We start from the raw sequence: 21,093 nt of genomic DNA, 5'->3' as shown, positions 1-21,093 counted from the left end.
CCAAAGCCTCATGCCACTTGTGGAATACAAACACGCATTCCGTAAGTTCCAAGTCATTCGAACCATTAAAATTTAAAAATATATCATCCCTTTGACCTGATTCTACTTTTAAATTTACACTGTTTATTATCAGAGTAGTCTAATGGTATATGCACGTGTAATTCTGCTGATAGACTATTGTTATTTATTTATTTTATTTGTATTTGTACAGCAAATTGAAATTACATATTACGAAATGTAGCTAAGAATACACATTTAGAAATTGTACGTACGCGGATAACTGTATATTTTTGTTTTTTTTTAAATTTACAATCCTTGATCTGAATTCTTCTGCATAATCAGATTTATATCCTAAATTTAAGATTTGGACTATTATTGAGACCAATTACAAAGAATAAGAGATAAGAGCGATGTAGGCTTATAAAGGAGAAACCAAATTATTTATATGGTCGCTTTCAGTATAGAATAGTATTAACCGAATCTTTCTGGATAATGTTATAGTTTCATTGTGCAAAGATTATGACTTAATAAGAATTTGCAAATCCTATCGATATAGAATTTGTAAATGTAGCCGAGACTCTTCCGCGCTTTCATAAATTTTGATTATTTATGTAACTTATTTGTTTATAATTCTAGGTAGCCATCATAAAACCTAAACAATGAAAGGATTATGTTTTTCTAAACATTAGTTAATGGCACCCATTAGTTACGCTTAGGTGTAATTTTTTAGAAAGTTTCCTTATCATTATTATCGTGAACCATTAAGTAATAAATCAATAGTCAATACTATTTTTAGTATTTTTTGAGTTAAAAGGTTTTCGTGCGTCGGCCATGACATCACTATTGTGACTTACCGTGTACACAGATATGATAGGGCATCATGTTTCTGCCTGAACCTGCCTTGAGTGTTAAATGATGATGATTTTGTTTATATAAAAATGGAAACGGCATAATATGAAACCAATTACAATGGTTACTATGGCAACTACTTTAAACTTAAATTGGAATTTATAACTTATTCGGTTGGTCTCTTAATTTATTTGTGAAACTCTTATCATTTTGTGCGGTCAATTTTAGCTTAAATTTTATTAATGATACATAATTATTGCTATACATATAACAATTATTAATCATTTTGAGAACCAATCTCATGTAGGTGGTAAATTTATAATTTGCACTATTTCCGTGGAATTAGTTCCTTGTGTCTCTAGTCTTGGACAATATCCAAAATTAATTGTACACGTTTCACTTTAATGAATGAAATGCTAATAGTAGTTTCAAACAAATGTGTACTGAATTCAGTCTTCAATACGGTTTTGTCTAACCATTATCATTTTTATAAGATTTCTAGATACAATTTAGTAATTATATAATTGTTTGTAATTGTATATATTTATTTCCTTAAACAATACATTTACTTACTATTGATATAATTTTAAGATTATCAATGATAATATTATAATAGATATTTAAAGATTATCAATATTTAATATTAATAATCTTTTTGAATATTGTCTAGATCTACTATATTAGAGTCAACGATTGTATAGCAACGCCCTTCAATACTCCGGTTGAATTAAATTGCATGTTTGAATGTCTGGCACGTGGTGAATAGAATTAACAAAGGTTTTCCATTTGTATATATATACATATATGTAGAGTTGTGTGTTTTATCAATAATTACTTACTTTACTTTCGTTTGTTCATGTAGCTTCGATATTGTAGAAATAGATAAGCGATATAGCGTAGTTCAGAGGTGGAAAGTTTATTTTATTACTTTTTTATGTTTATTAAGTAGTACTAATACTGGACTGGGTAAGTTATAAGAAGTCGTAAGGAAAAATGGTTTAGTAATTTGATACGTCTACGTGAAAACTACGATGATTATCTCTACGTGAAAACGTGGTACAGGACGACAACATAAGAGACTACATATTCACAAACATAATGGGAACTTAATAGCGGCGCGACGCCAATGAAAGCGAATGCAGAAGAGTGGGGCTTTTTCCACTTGGCAATCGGATGACGAGGCTGATGCTATGTATAATATCACAAGAATAAGATCTATTGTAAATACTCTATCATCAGAATAAAAGGCTTTGGTATTTATTAAGTTAAAATGCCCTATAATACGCATTTACACCGTAAAAATCTTATTGTGACTTAAAAACTAAACATAACTTGTTATTTATTTGATTTGACTTTAACTTTTTCTAGCTTACACTTCTTCTCTTCAAAACTTGGTACTCGACTCGCTCCTGCCAGACAGAAAGCTGGTGGGCGATACTCACTCAAGCTACTCTATCTCCGGAAGAGTAGTTTCTACAATACCGCACTATATTTCTGATTATAGTGGCTTGGCTTTACATGTTTGTGTAATGTTAGTTTTTAAAACGAACTATAGCAATTCTGTCAAGCACTTCTAATATATGTATCGTTAGTTTTCTTGAGTGTAGAATGGCGCTTAGATTAAATTTACCTGTATAACAACTATGTATTATCTTAAAATACTTATTTATCGATTCCGTGTGATATTTTTATATAGGTTAAAGTTTGTTATTTCAACTTTTATATTATAAGAAGCTCTTGTAGAATATTTGTCGTGCACTACTCAAAAATATCGTTAAGTATTCTGACTCAATTTATTTAAAATAAAATCTTCTGAGAGCTGTGTTGTTTAATAATTATATTGTCTGGAGATTAAAAAACTGTGGTTGGCTATTTTATGAACCAATTCCGCGATTTGGGCATAAGACGGGATTATTGGAATCCCTTTATAATCCCGATATACTTATGAGTTGCATTTGTCTTGTTTGGATATCGTGTTTTTTGTTTTTGTCCAAAACCCACGCTTCCCACGCATGACGTCATTAAGCTCAATGACCAAAAAAAAGTGGGAGATTCTCCATTTACGGGACTTGGCTTTGACCCAGACAGTCGGTCAATGTTCTATGAGTGTTCAAATGAACGACAAGTTCGTATGTTTTGCCAAATATATATTCATGAGATAAAGAGTGTCCATTTCAATGTTACTATTAAATATATGCACCAAAAAAATGTCAACAAGAATAATGCAGATTACTCTTAAAAATCTAAATAACTTAATCTGAGAATGTTACAGTCTTTAGGTTGGTAATGTACATATTCCTTAATTAAACTATACAATAGTTTTGGTCTTTAAAGGTCCTACAGGCTGAAGCTAAAAAAAATCCTCAATAATATATATTTTTTTTAAACACCATGTAGATGCCTTTTCTATGAGTCATATCCTGGCAGCGACTCTGGTATTGCTCTGATTATAACAATGTCACATGGACCTTACGAAAACTAGGTCGAAAGATGATCAATTATAGATTGAAATGAATACTACCTATACATGGATCAAAATGGCGGAAATATACCTAGTATTCCATTCTGGGTACGAAGGTCCGCATGCAATAGCGAATTCTATTTTCCTTTACTCGGCATCATTAAAACACTTCAACGGAATTTAGGTATATAAAGTGATAATTAATGCATTTTTTTATTAAAATTCATATTAGATCTAAAGCATTTTGATTATGTGGGTTGGCAACGGCCTAGTACAGGGTTCGCCCAAGCATGATGCAATGAATATATTGTTAAACTGTCTGTTTCTTCTTCTATAAGTCCTTCTCCAATACCATTAATCTGGTTCTGTGCCAGATGCAGCAACTTTTTCACAGTTCCAATACCCGTTCACGCAAGTTCCTTCTACCAACACGCCGGTTACCCTGGCTTTTATCCATTATAATTGATACCATTAGGTGGTCATGCCGTAACACGTGGCCCAGGAAGGCAACTTTCCGTTACTTAATGTTCTGGTCTGAAATTGACTGTTTAGTCAAGCCAAGCAATTTAATAGCAATTGCTCTCTGCATCTTAATTTTATATCTGAGCGCGACTTTCCCACTTTTTTTTGGTGGCTTTCCCACCTACAAACGAAATGGTTCTGGGAAGGCCTAAGAAAATAGGCAACCGGTGAACTATGATGAAGATATTGGGGTATTTGAGGTTTCGCGAATGATTAAAAATAATAGCTAAGATCAGAGACAATTGGAAGAAATTGGAGTGCCTTCACTCCATCGGAGGTCGACTTATGTTAAAAATAATAATATAATAATCTTAATGTAATCCCTATAGTATTTGAACATAGATTTTATTATTTATGTGTGAATTTTATAAGGGAATTCAAAATTTAAAAAGAAAAAGATACAATAGTATTTGAATTTTATTATTAAATACGGCCTTGCTACTGAAGAATGAATCGACTCATTCATGCGAATTATATTTACGTTCATATGTTGTAACTAACAGCGATACGTCGAGGACATTTTCAAAGTTATATTGTGAGGTTCATATTCAAAGGTAGAGAAAATCGTATAGCTTTTTGTTAACATTTAATCAAATGATTTTATTAAAGTTTTTAGTTTTTGTATTAATTGTTATCAAAAAGTTAAATATGTATTATTACAAATAGGACGTTTCAACTTATGTTCGCAAATATTTCTACTTTTATTTAACATAACGTTATCTTATGAATCTAATAGAACAGGGGTAAGCCTATTTGCTCCATTTCTTAAAACGTCCACTGACCAGCTAACGAATAACCTACACATTAAATTAAATACATAGACAATGACGTATAGATAAGATGCGCAGGCGCAGAAATTCTTTGCTAATCCCTTATTTAGCTTGCCGCGTCATACCGCTTTGGTTGATTGTACCCGGAATATTTCTATTACAGCCTAGATTGCTTGTTATTTTTCTGAGTCAGTTTAGTTCATACCCGATCTTGCGTCAGGGAAAAACACTTAACACAAAGTCCACTGCTAACCGCATCATTATAGGCTACGTAAATACATGTTTTTGCGATGTAAGTATACCAGAACAACTGCACGGAATTTATTGCGGTTTTCACCAATTCTTCTTCTTCTCATTCGGTAGATACGCTCTTGCCAGAGCGATCGTGATCGCTATTTAGTAGAAGAAGAAGGCGCGAGGAATGTTATACAATTTTTCAAGGTTTACACAAAAAACTTTATCAAACATAAAAAAAGGGTGTTAAGTTAAAACACAAAGTGCACTAGCTCCCATATTAGGAATCCCTGACGTCATGGGCAGTCTCATTTCATATATTACTGATTGTCGTTTATGTATAAAGTTTTGACTCTCGAGTGAAAATTTTGTTTTTAAGAAAGTAGTCTAAGATGAACCTGAAAGGGAAAAAGGATTTTTATTATAAAGGAATTTGCTAGTTTAGAACCGACAACCAAAACTGGAATGAGGCAGTACAAATGAACAGCTTACGTCTAAACGTCACGTTTTTTTTTTTTAAAAGTACCCCATGTAGTTATCAACCACGACTAGAAGCTGATGATCTATTCAATCATGTTGTATGACAAAATGTGTGTAACACAATATATGTTATGTATTACAATCGCAAAATTTGCATTGTAGTGCAAATATGCTTTCTAAAATATCTAAAAAACTTGATAAAGGTACAAGTAATTGTAATAACGTAATTTAGTACCTTTCGTGACAAGTAAATATATTTGAATGACATAAATGCACATTAATCGTATGTTTCGATCACAAAACAAAAATCTAAAAAGTATTGTTGCATTGTGAAGGGAAGGTCAAAGAACCAGTTATAAATTGACTGTATTTTAAATAAATTTTAACAATAAGAAAATAATTAGGTTGAATTAGCAAGAAAATCAATGTAATACAAATCTGGCTCTTTGAGGCAATATTACCATAACACCTCGGCCGTTGTTTTAATACAGACAGTTTTTAAGACATTTTCTGCCCCGGACCTTTGCTAAGTAGAACCGCTGCCCGACGTGCTAATTCTGAACCAATAGGGTCCTTCAAGAAAAAAGCGTACCCATTCTTAAAAGACCGCCAACGCACTCGCGAGTCCTATGGCATTGAGAGTTTCCAAAGGTGATATCATTTAACATAGAGTGACCCTACTGCCAGTTTGCCCTTATTCTATAAAAAATATTATAAAGAATTCACATAAAAGAAATTTACATGTTTTTAAATCCGTTGTGATTCATATTAAGAAAATTTATAAGCTGTACAGCACAGTGTGGCCTAATGGTTTCAGCCTGCTATTCTCGTCTGAGATATTATGATGGGTTTTTCTATCTATGTATGTGCTATCAGCTGGTACGGTCAAGTTGACGGCGTCTGTCAGGCACAGAAGATTACCATTAATTGCACATTAGAAAAAAATATATTGCGAAACATATATAGAAAACTAAGCTATTGGTTTTTTTAAGCTGTGGGTCCGCAAAGTATTTAATTAATGCAACAAGGCAAATGTGTCTTTTGTCGGTTATATATACCAGCTGCGATTGTTGTCGTCTCACATTCGATAAATTACCCTGAACATCTCAAAGAGAACAACAAAAGAGTTTTTGACATGTTCTTATTAAAAGGATGAAAAATCTTTTGTAATTTCATATTTAGTAGAGAAATATCAAAATAGCCAAAAATAATAATACCTTACTTTCATTGACAACTTAAAAGTTTCACACAAAATCTGATATTTTATTCATTCAACTGAATGAATGAATAAAAATTCAAATGAGCCAACATCCGCCTTAAATCATATTATACACATCCTTTTATGAGGGGAATATGTTTACGCCATGGCAAGGCGGCAGCCACTTGCTGCCACTGACTCAGATGAACCACAAAACCCACCATAATTATTGCGTAAATAAATAAACTTAATCCTATTATAATATTTCGTGTTACTTTGCGAGAACCTCTCCACCAGTGAAAGCTTTCTCCAGGTATCTCTATCTCTGTTATGGAGAAACTGCATCCAGGTCATTGTTACATTATTACACCTTTAGTAAAATGATTCTTAATTTAAATAATTAGCTTTTGTTTGTAGAACTGGCACTAATCTTTCCGTCACACTATATTCTTATTTATTATTTAGGCAACTTCTTTTTTTGTAATAGTGACACTAGTTGCTTAGTGCTAAGGATATAGCATTGTTTTCTGATTTCCATTTTAAATTGTTACTTAGTAAATACTGCGAGTTTTGGGGATGTTAAAACAAAAGTTTTTTCTGTCTGATAATAACGACAGAATATAGCAGAAGACAATTAACTTTAAAGGAGTATACATTAATTCTGACGGGTATAGACGCAGAGAATTTTTAAAAAAGATAATTAAACTTCTTGATTCACGTTTTTAATAATAGACAGTGATTCATGACGGAAGGTTAGGTTTACTGTTCTGTAAATTGTTTGTAATATAACGTCCATTGTTGTTCGCCGACTTCGGGTTGGCGTGACTGTTAAAGAAATCATTGTACTGCAGTGCAGTTTCTTTATTATACCACATATCCACGGGGTGTCGCGTCTCATGAGACTCGTACGCCCTTTTACGTCAGGAACGTGGGATTCCAGCATCACATGGAGCTTCTTACCATAACCCAATGGATGAAGAACTTCACGTAACTTCAACAAGGCTAAACACCATCCCAACCTGTTGGTGCGAAAAAGCAACAACTACTATGCCTTCCCGAAAAAAAGGGCCGTAAGAGGCGGGGCCCCACATCAGGGTTTAAATACGTAGACGAGTTAAAACCCACCCGCGCGACTGAGCAAAAATTAGGGTAAAAACTGCCGTCACCGGGAAAGGCAATGTCCTTTACTACGTCCTTCTCACTCCAGTGAGTTTCCGTCCGTCCTTCAGGCGAATGTTCACCCCACGATGACTCAAATCGTGGTCCTAGTCTTGCAGGAGACGTTACACTACAACACCGAGATTCATTTAAAAAAATTACTATACAATAAATGAGAATTCTCATCACAAGGATGGCCTAAATCATTTAATTGAGCGAGCCACGTCACTTTGACTTTAAAAGAACTGTACCGAAATTTGGCGTTCATTCAGTTTTTTATGGGGAGTGGTAAGTAGGGAGTACCAATCGCTAACATTTTAATATTATTGAGCCTATTAATAACACGCTATTAAAGTTATGTCATAGGCTTACTTATACCTTTCGAAATTATATAGGGTTATTATAAACGTTCAGAAACTAGTATAAGCGCGAAGTACCACAGCCATCAGTAATGATGGCTATAAATGAATTTCGGCTATAGAGTTAGTACTATAAAGTATAAAGGAATTTAAGTAATAATTTCATATATCAAGTGCACACGGCCATTCCTAATTAAGCATTCTTTAACCAATAAATCTGAAGGCAGAAAAACAAACAAAAGAGACGATGAAGTAGATATGGTTATAATCCGTTTGGTAGGTAATATTTAATGTGTACGCAAGAGATACAACAAATAATTAGAGGAAAAATATTTTGACCTAAATATTTCAGTATATAAGTTATTTTTTCCTTATTTCACCAGTTTCATCAACTTCTGTACCTGATATATGCTGGTTAATTTTCTCTATGAAATTGTTAATACACAATTGTTATGTGATGTTAATGTTAAATACAGAGAAATTCCAACGATGAGATGGGTTCCAACACAAAATTCAGCCAATATCGACAAAGAGGAGCCAAACGTTTTGTTTCCAAATAAATAAATAAACTTAGTGCTTAATTTTAAACTACCATCACAATCTTATTTATTTATTTATTTTTATTTTTACATTTAGGTACAAAAACAGAAAACAGATTGATTACATACATACAGTTATTACACACCAAACAACATTTAAAAATCTGATATCCAATTATATCTGTACACAGCATTTTACACTAAATATCAACCAAACAACATACACATATTAAACTGAATGACAAAAAAAGAAAAAGATATATATTAATATATTATATATTCATAAATTCAAATTAATAATTAAGGTTGCAAGTATTCACCATGAACTATCTTTTTAAATTCACAAATACTATTGTGAAAAATATTAACTTTAACACAGCATTTTAATATTTGCACATTCTAACGAGCGGACCATTCTGGGACACATTGTTATTAGTTATATTCTATATTGCTGCCGGGTTTCGCGGTAGAATCCTTAACCGATTGCTCAACTCTATAGTACAATCACTTGTACATCAAATACTAAAATAAATGGCTCATAAAACCCTGAAGTCAAATAACGACTTCATTAAAATTAATTACACTGAGTGATGCCAATTTGCGTACAAGTGATTATAAGAGTTGTACATTTCCACTTAGCGTAGGTTCGTACGAATTACTAATTATGTATGTACTTTTCTTACTTCAGTTCTTTGACGTAGTTAAATTGAATAATTACTTAAATTTCGCATAAATTAAACTTACATTTATTGATTACCTGCTTACACTTGATCTTTAGACTTAGTTCATTAAAACATAAAGGTTCCCTGATGGTCCGATCGTACTAGAAAAACTGGTGATATTTTATCAGTGACTTTGTCATGAATCAGTAGCTTTGTTATGAGTATGACAAAGTACTATAAATATTAAAGAAATATATGTTTCTGTCTATTTTCTGTGAAAAAATGGAAAAGAAAGAATAGAAAGAGGCTTTTAGCGCTCGTCCATTTTACATATACTAATATTTAATACATCCTTTAAACTATGTTTATATAGTAGATAGCAAGTAGTAGTAGTAAGACCTGAAGACAGGAACAAAATTAAAATAATTATATCAACACAAATGTTTGTTAAATGAGGCTATTGGCGCCCTAAGCGACATTTTTAATGCAATCCACCACTAGGAATGCAAGATTGTGCAACAGTTGATAGGCACAATTAAAACAATTGCTTTGCACGTGTTGTCTTTTATTATCTCACACTCTGTAGTATCACCGATTAATTGTGTTACAATTCATAGCAACACTTAGCAATAGTGTATTTAAACAGTATAAAATAAAGACAAATATGAATTATAGGCAATGGAATCTTTGAGATAACTAGTTAAAACTAAAAAAAATATAAATATAGTATATATTAAAGTCCGCTTTTTATCAATTTCCCCTTGCAATTTAAACATTAACATTACGTTGCGCCTCCTTTCCGTTTATAATAGCCTGGTACATTGTTTTGGGAATCTCACTGCTTTTCATAACAAACTCGTCCCGCCTCGTCTGTCCGATCTAAAAAGAAAAGAAATAATAATAAATAAATATATATTTTTAACTTACCAGATTTTATAATTAAAAAGCATACTTTTCCTATTTTTTTTCACAAAAAAAAAAATAAAAAGAGCGAAATAATGAAAGTTATATAAAAAGTAATTTATTATCAACAGAACTAGGATTTTCGCATGCAAATACGTGAGTCACTGTTTTTCAAATAGCAATAAGATAATATTGTTTAAAGCTATTGCTTATTACTTACTATAAATAGAAATGCCATGAAAGATTTTATGTAAACTATTCATTATTCGATGTCATAATTTTATTAGCTTCTTATACCGGCATCAACACGTGGTTCCGTATTTTCAAGAAACTTCTAAAGTACGAAAAATTTTGCTTTGACAAAACTTTGCAACACAACAAACAGTTAATTGTAGGTTACTTAAAAATATCTTCTGAAATGTGAAGTTATAATTAAATAGAATTCACGAAAATGTGACATTTGACTAAGCCTGATTATTTTACATTATCAAAATACAAACATAGTAAAAAAAATTGTGTTTGTTACACAAAAAGATTTAGTTGAGCATAATATGAGTAATTCAATGCGACAATAATCGTTGTACCGTTATTGTCACATGTTGTAGATAATTTTTTTGCGTCTGTTTTAGGCCTAACCAGAAACAAAAATTGATTTCAAACAAAATTGCAAAATAGCAGACACTCCTCACTTCATTAGAATTTCTATAGCGTTTTCAACTTTAAACCTTTTTAAATTTATTATAACCTGGTACGATGTTTTGAATTTCTGGCTTGTTTTATAAACAAAACCACGCCCATATCCGTTAGGTTGTCATGTTGCAAGTAGAGAAAAATCAATATACGCACACGTTTGCAAAATCACCCTTGTATCGTATCAACTCTTTTTGTGTATGTTGTCCTGGTAGCTGTTGTTTTGGTTTAAAGAACCATTTGCTTCTTCCATTTTATTTGTATGTATATATTTATTATGTAATAAAAATATAAGAATGGAATTGAGAGGCGTGATAAGTAAGGGCTATCGAACTGCGAAAATGTTAAAAGTAAATGAATTGGTGGTGAAATTTTATTTAAAACAGGGATTTCATATGAAATAACATTCTGCTTAGCCAGGGCCATTTACAGCCACAGCACACATGCATGACTGCTTAAGACGAACCGAATGGGAAAAGGAAAAAAGAAAAAATATATACCTCTCATTATATATTTTATTTAACTTTTTGATTATTGTTATTTGGTGTGTTTATGTGTCTATGTTTTTGTTTGTAATAAATAATACCTATGTCTATTTCTAAATAAGTATTTCATTATTAATTTAATTGCCGCTCTAATAGTTTGAGTGAATAATTGTCAAACAAACACGGCGGGTTGCCAGGGTAACAGTAAATAAAGTTTTTCGATCCATACATCTAGATTATTGGTTAACGAGGTGTTTATGCCCTGCATCTTCTAAAACTATCTTCAGTGAAATTTGAAAATTTTAACAACCGTTAAATAAGGAACCAACCTAAATTACTACTCGTATTATGAAATCTAATTACCCTGTTCAACATCAATCACACTCAACTGTCAAAATAGAATAAGAATGAAAAATATAATATCACGAAACTCGTAATATCTATTTATTTGGTTACATTCGTTTAGTACAGATATTTACATAATTAATTCATCTAAGTGTTTTATAAGCACACGTTACCTCCAAGTGTTAACCGAATTAAATAAATAACAAACAAAGAAATAGCGTGCAATGAATGTTTATTCAATTCTATAACCTATTTAATGTTAATAGTTTTTATGTGTTTTTGTTTAATTGTATTCCTTAAGTAACGGTTTTTCCTTACAAGAATTGCGGGGTAAACCAATTTAAAGGAGTTCCTAAAATATATATGACCAAATTCAGTTAGAAATCTTTAAGTTAGTATATATGTATAAATATTAACAACTTTTTGTTGCATATTCAATGATTTTTAAAAAAATACGCGAATTAAGTTCGGTGGGGGTTGTTGCGGATTTGTTCAAATATATTTTTAAAGTGTTGTTTGAAGCTGGCGGCTTTAATAGTTTCAAACATGAGCTGCGACACTGGATTAACAAAAAAACTAACTTGACTTAAAGTGTTCTTAAATCTAATAATCTTATGGTTATTAGACATTATCGGAAATGAGAATGCTGAATTACAATTTGTGAGTGTGGTAAAGAGTAAGGGCTCTTTACTTTTGGCATCAAGTGTGCGATGAGTCGATCACATTTTGTTTACGTTTTTAATTATTAACTAAAATTAATATGTAACTTAACTAATGTAGGTTACAGAACTCGCGAATAAACATTTAAATTCTTACTTCTATAGCGGATGCGTCATTTGCAAAACGAACATAACAATTACACACAGCAGTAGATCAAGTAGAATGACATATTATGTACAAAATAACAGCAAACTTCCTTGGGAGATGCGCTTAGACTATCATCACCAAATGGCTTACAACGGCTCAAGTGTAAAACGTTCACACTATCAGTTAAACTATGAAAATTGTAAAAACTTAGGTTAGCTTAGTGATTACTGGTGCAAATAATAATTATGTGACTAGAGAAGCGTCTCACACCCCAGATGGCGCAAATTCTCACAGGGCAAGGACATACATTACCTGCATAGGTTTATAATTAAGAAAAGCCTAACATGTGCCTGCAGTAATGAAGAACAAACAGTAGAACATGTGCTTCTCTGCATTGCCCTATATTCGCATCGTCCAGGCACGACCTGCAGCAACAAATGCAGATGACTATAACCGTAACGGCCTGCAGGACATGTTAATAAAGCACAGACCAAGCCTGGAACGGTTCTGCGAAAAAATATTAAATATATAAAGGCGGTAAACAAAGCTCGCTCATAAATATTAAAATAAAATATTACCGATGTAGCCGGGGTATTTGGCGAGACGCGTAATACATAATTCGTGAACTAGTCTATTGAAACTAATATAATGTATCTTGTTTTTTTTTTTAAATGAGAATTTGGGAGACACAAAAAGCACTTGGACACAATGGCACTGGGAGTAATATTTATAAAAGAAATATAAAACACTATGTGACTGAACTTATAATATTTAAACTAATTTGGTTTGTCAAAGGAATTTCTAATGCTTTAAAGCTAAAAAAACAAATGAAAAACTAATTATAGATTTTACACGTGACAACATCACGTTTTTAAAAGATTATATGAATCATATGTCAGTGTTAAATCTCGTTTCTTAAGTTTTTTTTTTGAATTAATTCTTTTTTTAGCAAAACTCGAATCCTTTTCCGGTATAATGTTTTTTGTATATATGTATATCTATATATCTATACTGTTAATTTTAAACATACCATACAATAATGAAATACATTTCAAAATTTAATATCATGAACAAAAAGCTAAATAAAAAATCCAAAAGTTAAGGTATTTTAGGTTTATTTGCGCAACAAAATACGACTTGGGGCTGAATATACCGAAAACTCGACCAAAATAAAACCCCTCAACAATGACGTCAAGGAACTTATTTCTGACGTTATTACTTTTTTAAATATTGCGAATTATAATAAGTCCAAGAAATTACTTACCAAATACGACATAATATGCTCTCAGATAATTGCCATGTTCTTAAAAGTACAATAATTTAAGTTGAAGTTTAATTTTGGTGTCATACGATAATTTCTCAAGTGGGAAACGGGAAGAGTAAGTGATAAACGACGTATTATATTCACTATGATATATTACGTTTAAATTCTTTTATACTGCGGCTTCACACGAATATGAAAACTCCTTGATGGGTATCACTTCAAATTAAGTATGAAGTGTTTATAACATTTTTTTTATATCGAACAGGGGGCAAACGGGCAGGAGGAATTTTTATGAAGACATTTATGAAATGAACCATTGAGGTGACGGTGTTTTGATTATAACATGCTTAACGACGCCAACATTGTCCTTAATGCAACAGGTTCACTTGCTCAGCACATGTACACCGAATGGCGAAAGACAGAACCCTGGCGTCCTGAACTGAACTGCTGCTAGTAAGAGAAAACCAGGCAGACCAAGCCTGTGCTTGTGGGATGGACTTGTCAAGAACAAAAGATATGAGATATCTTGCGATGGTGACAGATACTAGCAAGATTTAAGTCCCGTAAGAGTCTGTACGGCCTTTGATGATGATGACATGAAATAATTAAGGTCAAGCACAATTTCTTCTAAACAGTATTCAGTTCTAAAACGCGTTTAAAACTAGGTCTAATGTTACAATAACATCAGATTTCCTGCTGGTAAAGGTAGGTGAATAAAACTGTAGTTTGATCGGAAGACCAGGCACCTTAACTTTATATGTATATTTAATTACTCGAAGAATAAAGAATGAAACCCGGTAATTTTTCAACGGATTTAATACAGTCAATTAATCTAGACGTGTAAATCTTTTTAATCACAGTAACTGGACATCACAAAGGTAATAAAAAGTTGTGGAACTTTTTATGTTACTTGAGTTGAGTTAAATGTAATTGTTTCGTGAAATTCTGAGTTAATTATTGCCGCGATGGTAACATTACTCACAATGGGAAGTTAGAAACTACAAGTCCTACTTTACTTTGGTCCTACTGAACTTTGGTAAAACTTCGTATTTAAATAGGCTTCGCACTGTTTTCTAACATTTTACAAGTAAAACCGATGAAATATGGAACATAACTATTTGAGTAATTATGTTTCGTAGTTTGATTCATACTACTTTAATAGCTATCAGCAACATGAAATCCGTATTCAGAAAAATATCTATTTATTACAATTCTTTATTCTCTATCAATGCTTCATGATCGTCATGGTAAATATAATATATAGAAAGGTAAGATATCAATCTTAGGTAGATTGATAAAAAAAAACAAAAAAAAACTAAAAAAATCTCCAATTAACTGTTATTAAAGTGTGGAATGTAAATTCATAAACTGTACTATGATTTAATTCTAATAATATGACAGGTTAATAAAATCGCAAACAAGGATTCTTATTATTAATTCTTATATATTATACTTTTGTATTTGTGAACTATGATAGCAATAGAAACAATATTTTTTCGCCCGTAAATTAATCGACTGTCAAAGTAATTTTAATATAAATTGTGATTAATTTTGTAACATGACGCTACTTACAATTATTGCAAGTTACTAATTGGCTGACCTAGCTTCACACAATTTCTTTTCTAGTTTTTAAATATTTTACTCATGATAAGTTAAACTTAGGCCCGAACTGGGCGTAAGTTCATAGCGCGTTGTTTGAAAATGAACCTTAAATAATTGCATGGACGAATTTAGAATATGTAAATATTCTAAATGTGTGTGTGGACCTACAACGATAGAGAGGAGAGTCGCACACTGAATCTTTCTCTGCTCTGAAAATTGCCTCCAGCTGCTGCGTCTCTCCGTCATTTTTTAAGGGAAGTAGAAGACCAATTTTCTGACACACAGCGGCGCTTAAGACATTGTATAATGTGTTTATATGTATTAACTTCTTTGGCGTAATGAACCAAACCAAACCAAATAACGTCACCTTCGCTACTCTTGCGCAAGCCAAATTATTTTTAATATGATATTTTTTTTATCACGCCTGCATTAATAGAACCGATACTTAATTAATTATTTATTCTAAACAATTTTACTGCGCAACTGCTCACATCTAGACTGAAAAAGATAGTCTAGATAAAGTTTTATTGTTATTAAAATTTGGGCTTCCGTCTCGCCAAGGACATTTAACAATACAAGTCAATTACACCGAGTCGAAAATAAAATTAATATACAAGATCAAGATTATTCTTACCTTTGTAAGAGATTTGTAAGACACGAAAATGTAGTCATAACAAAACTTAAAAAAAACTTAATATTTTTGCTGTAAAACTTTTTGAAATCGATTTTTTATAGAATTGTATCATTAAAACAGATAGTTTAGAATATATCCAAACACAATACGAATTTTACAGACATGACAATGAAACATCGAATGATAGAAGATGGATAATCTTATCTTAATATATATAAATCTCTTGTCACGATGTTTGTCCGCGATGGACTCCTAAATTACTTAACCGATTTTAAATTAAATTGGCACAACGTGAGCAGTCTGGTCCAACTTAAGAGATATGATAGCTTAGATCTTTAATTATAGTCGCAATTTTATTTTATTGCAAATTATTTGTTTATTTGATACAATTCTAACAGATGGCGCTGTGTTAAAAGTACCAACGTTTCACATAAGTTCTCCTACCGTTTCCCTTGAATAGTTTAGTACTATGTAATATAACAAGAACCTTAGCCACAGCAACGCTTGGCCGAGTCTGCTAGTAAGTATGTATTAATTTATAAATAATGTATTTTCTTTATCCTGACTATTTTAACGATACTGAAACACGCTAGTATTAATTTTTTTTGCAACGAAGTGGTTTTTTTTAATCCATTAAAATCTAAATGTTTTAATATTGCAGTTATCATATAAATACGCAATTGAAATAAAAAATCGTTTTATTAACTCACAAGAATGTACCTACAAAAGTTCTACCAAATTGATACTTTTTTGTTACATCTGCAGGCAGCTTGCCTATGTTTGGAATATCATACATGTACACACCAAGACAGGGCAAACATTTGACTATCGTTATTCGATGGAGTTCAGTTCAAGGTTCGGCTACTTGACCTTTCTCAAAGAGACTGGCCAGGCCATTGTAAAACTATGTTTATAAGAAAATATGCATCCATCCAATATGTCCAATACATATTGATACTGTTTTATATTTTTTTAAATCTTCTAAATAACGACAGCTTTATACTAATTGACGTATAGACATTATATATTATCTGTTTCGCATATTAATTAACGACCAGGTGGTTAACAAACTCATGGTTCGTAGAGTAAACAATTTGATTTTATAGAAAAATCAAATAATCAAGTAAATGCCACCAAACAACTGATCAATACATAGAACAGCTATATAGTAACGTAAATTGCATGTAAGTATGTATATATTTAAGGCGTACAAATGTACATGCAATTTGTTACGGAAGTTGGTCGAGGTCATTCCTGTCTATTTTCTGTTATATCCTTTTACCAGGAAAAAGTTAATTTAAACATATTACACACTTGACAAAGTTCTTTTTTAAATCGTCCCGTCTACATCTTAATACTGAAATATTTTATCTCTTTTTCTCTTTATTGTTTATTTATTTTTCAAAATTATGTTCGCCATTGCAACTAGATGATTTGAAATACTATCTGAAATGGCACTTAAATAAATTTACATCTAAAATAGGTATTTTTCATAATAACAAAATATTAAAATTTTTCGGGCAGATGTATAAATTTTTCACCTTTACATCAATTCAGTAATAAAACCTTGACACGTATCATGGAAATATAGATTTTTTATGAATTACCAAATATGAACACCTGGATGTGATACACGCAAGTCGCAAACGTGTTTCATCGAGGCATCGATTCTTAAGATTAAGTCGATTTTTATTAAAAATATAATTTTATTTCATGATTATTTAGATGTCATATTAAAGATGTACGAATTTATTTAATAAAAAGTGAAGAAATTAGTATGTATGGCATTTTTATTATGATACACAGTATTTCTGTACTGGCCATAATTATCTTTATTGTATCTAGCTTTCTTTAATAGATCGTCGATTATCTCTTATAAATAAAAAGTTTTTTATTAATTTATATAAATTTAATAATACATGCATACAAATTTAAACTGTATTCTTAAAATTAGTATAACTAAAATTAGCATTCAGTCTCGAACAAACAATTATTTGAATTAAATAAAAAACGTAAGATAATACAAAATTATTTTAATTGAAATAAAAGAATATATAATATTCATATATATACATTAGTTCACAATAATATAGGAGTATTAAGAATCTCTAGGTTTTATAAACATATTATCACAGAAGTCTTCAGACATATCCCAGGATGTACAGTGTACCTAAATATGTAATAGCTTATTATAATTGAAAATATTTGGCCGTGACCATGAATTTTTATTGTTCAGCGCTTTCGTTTTGTAAAACATTTATGTGGTTCCATTATAATACCATAGACAGTATCAGTAACCTATTATTTAAATCATTTTTGACTTGGCAACACCACGTAGTAACAGGGAACATTTCTTATAATTCGATTTTTAAAATTTTAGCATTACAAACGAGATGAAACGAATGTATATTTTATTTGAAAATTATACTTTAGGCGATCTTAATGACTTTTTATGGGTCCATTTTGAGATTTTATCGTCATCGGGTGCCTTTTCGATATTGGCCGGATACTTAATACATTTTATTAAATGAATATGTGAATAATGGGTATTTTTTTAAAGTATGAAAACTGAAGTGTTAGTGAGTAATCTAAGTAAGTGTAAGTGTAAGTTGTAATCAATCATAAATTCACTGAGAGTGTTTTGGCTGAAACATAATATAGGTACACGAGGGATATAAGCGCAACGCCCACACTGTCGCGCCCGCATCCTCTCGTGTCACCTCGTGGAGAGTGTGGAGCTGGCTTAAGAATGGATAATGAAGGAATGATAATTGAACGTAGCTGACGTTTATTTACGTGTAAATACAAGCATGGTACAACGCCATTTTGCCTAGAGAAGTGTTTTGGCGTGTTCTTGACACGAATGTTAAAATTCAAAATTTAATAATTTTTAAAATACTAATGAATGATGTAAATGGATTTTAAAACCTTGTCAAACAGCTCATTACGTGGATCGCCTAATATCTGTGGCTTAAATCTAGATAAATAAACTTTATTTCATAAGAGATATGAGTAATACCTTAAAGAATATATTATATAGGTATGTCGACCTCAATATGCCCTCTCCTTTTCAAAAGTTTTGTGACCGCTTAAAAGATAAGGGCTTTATATAGATATGTTTGAAGTATATTTTGTTAGAGAGAAATGAACTTCAAGGGCTGAAATCTTTTAATGTTAATTTTAGTAGGTATATTTTTTTTTACTTTTGCTTCTGATATTGCATGTTTTTTTGGCAATGATAATCAATCATTCTTCTCATAATTCACATGAAAACAACGGGTTTTAGAGAAGATCTCGAAATTGTGATAAGATAATTGATATAAAAATATATACAAATTCTTTATTTATAAATCCGGGTGGCAACGAATGAAAAAAGTTAAGAAAAACTAAGAGATTTTCAACGCAATAAAAATTACTATACCGATTAATTAAAGTAGGTTTTTGCTGATTTCATATCCGGCTCAAACTTGATGCTATAACGCGATAATACGGTACATCTTTATATTAATTACCATTAACCCAGGCCGTGACTGTGATGACGTCAAACGGTAGGTATTAACGTAACCCAATACGTCATTTCGAAAAATAAACAATATCTCGCTTTTTGAATACTGATTGCTTATGCTTATGTTCAAGTTAAGTGATACCGCCTCAGTACACTCTCAATGCTACAGTGCTCGTAAGTACGTAGCCGGCGATTTAAGAACTCTTACCCTCAGTTGATTTTTTTCAAAAAAACCATTTTGGTTTACATAGTGGTCTGTGGTAGTCGCAGCAAACGCTTCCTTAAACGCGTCTGTTTCTCTTGACGCGTCGGATATCCGTCCCATTATATAGAGTGTGTGCTTGTCTACGTTAAACATATGCACTGTAAAATCCCCTCCCTAAATTTTCCAGTCATAAAAAAAATTCCGCCGATCTGAAAAACGGCAAAAATTATTTCTCTCGTTTATCGTTTTTCGAAATTCACACGAACAACATATTGTACTGCCTACAATTTGTGCCTAAGAATCACTACGATGTTGTTATACCCAGAAACGTGCAATCGAAGTTATTCAGACAACTAAGTATGCCAGCAATAGAAACAGCCCTTTATCATGTAACAAGCCTGCAGTCGCAACAGCACCCTGCATCACTCCGACCCACTGGAGCAACTTATGACCATATATAACCAGTATTATCACACATAGAGCCGACTCACTAGAGTCTCCGATAACCTGGCACTGGCAAGTATCACCAACCGTTTCAACTCGATTAACCTACCGTCTTCGGGGAGTACTGTAGCGACCTATGCAATATGTGCCTACGAAGCACGATGGCATCACACACGCAGTAACAAAGTTAAACCGGCCACTAAAGACTACTTAGACTGTTTTAGGGTTTTCCCTATTGGTTAGAGTAATCATCATCATTCCTCCACAACATATAAACACAGACAATATAACTTCAAGTTTCTGCTTGAGAAAAATAGATTAGAAGATTATCAGAAACTTTATTTTTATTACAAATAATATACTAATTTAAATAGAAATAAACTGAAATTATAATTTGGAAAAAGGGACTGTTCTGAACTGGTTTATATATATTATATATAACTTTTATATATTTATATAACTTTAAAAAAAATTATAAAAAATTTATGTAATCGCTACAGTTATTTTAAAACCAGCCTTACCATCAAAAAAAACTAAGTCAAATATTTCACTGTAAACTTAATGAAACATAATTTATTAACTTGCCACTAGAAAACTTACAAAACATTTTTTTTAGAATGGTGTAAAATATAGTTATGTCTTCTAAGTCGAATCTTTTATTGTTTAAACTTTTTACGAACAGAGACAACTCTAACTAAAGTTTCAATACGAATTATATAATAATTTATGCCACGTCAACGTCCATGAGGTCTTTGACAGACTGGAACTTGGATTTACTTTTAAGACGACCGCATTTTATTAAATTAAGTTTAGTACTGTTTGAATTATCTAACCTGTGCAAACCGTTAAAATCTATCGGTTTACTAATAATTCGAAATAGGTATTGGTAAAGTGCGCGGCGGAATTGTGCTTCTACTTAATCAAAACTCATCCCTAAACTATTAACTAAAAAGATCCTTTTTTCAGATTGACTGATA

The sequence above is a fragment of the Pieris rapae genome, chromosome 3 (assembly GCF_905147795.1).
Source record: "Pieris rapae chromosome 3, ilPieRapa1.1, whole genome shotgun sequence".
Taxonomy (NCBI): Eukaryota; Metazoa; Arthropoda; class Insecta; order Lepidoptera; family Pieridae; genus Pieris; species Pieris rapae.
Note: the sequence above shows the minus strand (reverse complement) of the source record.